This window comes from Etheostoma cragini, chromosome 21 (genome assembly GCF_013103735.1).
Source record: "Etheostoma cragini isolate CJK2018 chromosome 21, CSU_Ecrag_1.0, whole genome shotgun sequence".
NCBI classification, from domain to species: domain Eukaryota; kingdom Metazoa; phylum Chordata; class Actinopteri; order Perciformes; family Percidae; genus Etheostoma; species Etheostoma cragini.
This window is the reverse complement of record NC_048427.1, coordinates 78,585-82,950: the sequence shown is the minus strand read 5'-3', so window position 1 is coordinate 82,950 and position 4,366 is coordinate 78,585. Positions and strand designations below refer to the sequence as shown.

Below are 4,366 nucleotides of genomic sequence, written 5' to 3'. Positions count from 1 at the left end.
GCCCCGATGGGACAGCTGCCTGCCCCGATGGGACAGCTGGACGCCCCGATGGGACAGCTGGACGCCCCAATGGGACAGCTGCCTGCCCCGATGGGACAGCTGCCCGCCCCGATGGGACAGCTGCCGGCCTGCTACAGAGGCTGATCCTACAGCAGGCTGCCACTGAACACCTGGATACATGGCTGGAAAACCAATGCATGTAAAGTAACAGACACATAAATACCCAGAAGAGTAATCTGTACCCATCAGGTTCCGGTAACCACAGTGATGCATTCAAATGTTAAAGGAAACCTTTAATTCTCTTTTTAGCATTTACCGTCACATTTATATTGTTACAATGTCGGATGTTGACGTTAAAGGTCCCATGACATGGTGCTCTTTGGATGCTTTTAGGTAGACCTACGTAGTGGTCCCCCAGTAGTCCACATTCCGTTCTTTGGGCCGTTTGGGGAATTGAACCAGCGACCCCCTGGTTCCCGGCCCAACTCCCTACGCCCTTTCATTTGGAGAAGTGCCTCATCTGTCTGATGGGATTTTCAGTGGAAAACAAGACCTGCACTAGTTCCCGGGATGGTTTGCCTCTCATCGATTGATTTTTTTACCGCATCTGGTGGAACTGAGACTTTTACAACCTCTTTAAACAGTTCTTGAACGCCTCTCGCCTCTAAACCAGCCCACTGTTCAGCTGCGGAGCTTTATTAGCAGTCTCTAATTGGAAAACCCAAATCCAACTGCACAAAGACAGATATCTTCCATTGAAGTAATTAGGAGGCGGTGTGATTTTACACAAATGTAATCTCATCCACCAAGGAGGAGGAGGAGGAGGAGGACGGGGCAGCACATATCGTTATTGCCATCTTTCTTTGAGTGTAAGCCGCCTCATGCATCTTGCTCACACACACACACACACACATACACCCACACACACACACACACACACACACACACACGCACGCACACACACACATGCGTGTGAGAAAAAGAGGAGGAGGGGGCGCGGTGGCACATATCGTTACTGCCATCTTCCTTTGACAACGTTACAATGGTGTAACACGCTTCATTCAACTTGCTTACACACACACACACACACACACACACAAACACACACACACACACACACACTCACATACTCACATACTCAGACAAACATAAGAATCCACTCACACACACACACGGATGCAGACATTAAGCTGATGTGACCGGTCTCTCTGCTCTATTTGTCTCTTTCCACAAACTGACGACACAGTCACTTATTCTCTGTCTGTTGAAAGATTTCTCAAAGGAAATCTGGGGCTCCGACCTCGGAAATACCTCCAAAACATCTCCCGATGAACTGTCCTGAAGGCTTGGTCACATTCTCACACTTCCATCAATTCATCTTTTTGGTAAATAAGTCATTTATTTAGTCTCTTAAGAATCCATGCTTTTCAGGTCATAACTAAATTAAAAGTGATTCAGCTCCCGTGTACTGCGACCCTCTGATGAGCCTGGCATCGTTGGAAAGATCACACTCTCAAGCAGGGCTGTAGTCAAGACCCCCTTAGGCGAGTCCAGGACAAGTCCAAGACCAGGAATAGTCAAGACCGAGTTCTAAGAGGTTTGAGTCCAAATCAAGATCGAGTTCAAACAGGTTCAAGTCTAAGATAAGACCGAGTCCAAAGAGGTTTGAGTCCGAGACAAGACCGAGTCCAAAGAGGTTTGAGTCCGAGACAAGACCGAGTCCAAAGAGGTTTGAGTCCAAGTCAAGACCGAGTCCAAAGAGGTTTGAGTCCAAGACAAGACCGAGTCTAAAGAGGTTTGAGTCCAAGTCAAGACCGAGTCCAAAGAGGTTTGAGTCCAAGACAAGACCGAGTCCAAAGAGGTTTGAGTCCAAGTCAAGACCGAGTCCAAAGAGGTTTGAGTCCAAGTCAAGACCGAGTCCAGGATAGAAAAAGGTCTTATGCATGACAGTATCAAGACAATCATTCTTGGTTTCACATTCCCTCCAATATTATTATCAACATAATAAAGACACCTGGACTCGGTCCAGACCAAAAGCCACATTGGGCAAGACCAGGGGCCGAGACCGAGACAAGTCCGAGTTCAAATACTAGCGAGACCGAGACAAGTCAGAGTCCATAGAAAACGGTCTCGAGTCCGGACTTACGTCCAAGACCGGACCCGAGTACTACAGCCCCGCTGTTGAGTTTCTGATCAATGTGTCAGTGTGACTCCAGGTCCAGGTCTTCCTGACATAGACCTGCAGAGGCCAGAGTCCAACTTAGGCGTCGGTAAAATGATCTGAATTCACACCTGTGAACAAATCAGATGAGATACAGACAACATGACCCCAGATCTACATGTGCCAGCTTACCACAGGAAAATCCAGAAGCCGAAAGACTCAAAAGTGGATTTGAAATGATTGTTTTTTTTTCTACAGATATGTCTGCACGTTTTTCTTATTTCCATTAGAAAAATGCGGCAAGAAAAGCCAAAAAACGGGCAAAATGTAAAACTTCTCAAAGACACAAACGCACCCACGTCAATCACAAACAGACTTGAAATAACTACATAAATAAAGACATAGAGATAAGTAATTATGAATGGTTCGGGATGTGAAATGGATGAAAAGAGGCCTCGGTTTTGCCTTGACACAGCTACAGCCATCTCAGGGTTAAAAGGTCATTGTGGAGCTTGGTGTCCACTGATTTGTCTTCTTATTGGCTAATAAGGTAGGAGGGTCTTGTGACTTCTAGCTTTAATTGGTCCGAGCAAATGTCAGTCTCCCGCACGTGCGGTGTGACGTCCGTCAGAGGTGTTTAGTTCCCCCCAGGGCTCTCCCATAGACGGATCGGCTCATATGAGGTCCCATTGGAATCCGTAGACCTTTGAGAAGACGGTGACCCCCATCAAGCATGTAGACGCCTCGGGGGGGGGGAGAGGGGGGGGGAGTGGGGGATGCCATTCAAAGTCCCGAAATGAAAAACGGCACAGTTTTTTTTTTTTCTGAAATTCAGCCAGAAACTACAAGATTGTGTGGCTCGTTTTGGAGGAAATGGCTCAGATCTTCCATTTCCTAGGACTGGTGGCGGGGTGTGAATAAGGGCACAAGGAAACGTGTGAATGCACACTTGTCTCTAGACACTAAGGCGCAGAATCTGTCTTTATTTTGTTTATTTTCTTTAACGTTATAACAGTTGTATAACTGATATAAATCATCGTATTCTTTGAACCAATCACGAGAGGCTAGGCCTTCAGTTGTTGAGCTGCATAAGCGTATATTTTGATGATTTAATGCTTTGAAGTCATATAAACCTTTAGTTTAGTTTAGGAGTGGATGCTATCCTATTTGCGTGCAGAGGGAATTTAAAGACAACCGTTTGCCCCGCCCCTCGGATTGAGCCCAGCCAATAGGGAGCACCCAGACCAAAACATCTGGATGTGGGTCTGGCTTGTCGGGCAAGGGTTTATATGTACGGCACAACATAAACTCTGCAGACTTTCCCATAAGTTACCAGCTAAGCAAACTTAACAAGTCATTTTTTTGGCGACCAAAATGTTCCAGTTAACTTTGGGTTGGGAACCGGAGGGTTGCCGGTTCAAGTCCCCAATATGGACCAAAGTATGGTGGTGGACTGTCTGACATCTCTCCATTGGGGCATGTATAGGAGTGTAAAATGTAATTTCCTCATAAGATCAATAAAGAGTATACATTATAACGTAAATATTAACAGAACAACACACATGTCCTCAGTGTTAGCATGGTTAGCATCGCTAAGCCTCTGTCCTGACTGACAGGTCCTAAACCATCCCGTTTCACCATCTGTTTTAAAAAAATGGTACACTCATTTACTAAATGAACACCATGCTGTGTTGAAGAAGACTTGGAACTAGCGACTGAGACCATGAACTCATTATAAAAATGTTTACCGAGGTAATAAATCAAGAGAGAAGTGGGCTCATTTTCTCATAGACTTCTATAGAAACAGACTTCTTTTTGGAGCCGGGGGAGTCGTGGGAACCCGGAAGCTGCTCGATTGTAGTTTAATGCACATTAATGCACCGCATTGATATTTGAGATCTGGGAACGCTCAATGGAGACGAGCAGCAGTTATGAGTTGATGTAAACTTTTCCTTCAATAGTCCACCACAGGGATTCGATGAGGGACGTGCAGTCATCCCTCGTTCCTCCACTGTAGCTCCAGAAAGTCGAGCGGATTACGACGTTTTGATGTAAAACCAGCTGCACGTTCAGGTTGAGATGTTTTGATGTCCCTGATCCGGGAAGTTGAATCTTAAAGTTGGACTCCCTAGTCACTGCCCGTAACTTCATCACAGGCTGGAAACTTTCCAAAAAAACTAAAAAGTGCCTCCTAAATTCACCTTC

General features: G+C 45.9%; 1 long non-coding RNA gene across 1 annotated transcript in view; it reads left to right on the top strand.

Moving 5' to 3' along the window:
• Positions 1-4,366, top strand: part of LOC117936697 — a 17,817-nt gene that overhangs the window by 6,477 nt on the left and 6,974 nt on the right. The window contains exon 2 of the long non-coding RNA XR_004655002.1: positions 2,071-2,074. This is a non-coding gene — a long non-coding RNA (uncharacterized LOC117936697). The remainder of the gene's footprint in view (positions 1-2,070; positions 2,075-4,366) is intronic.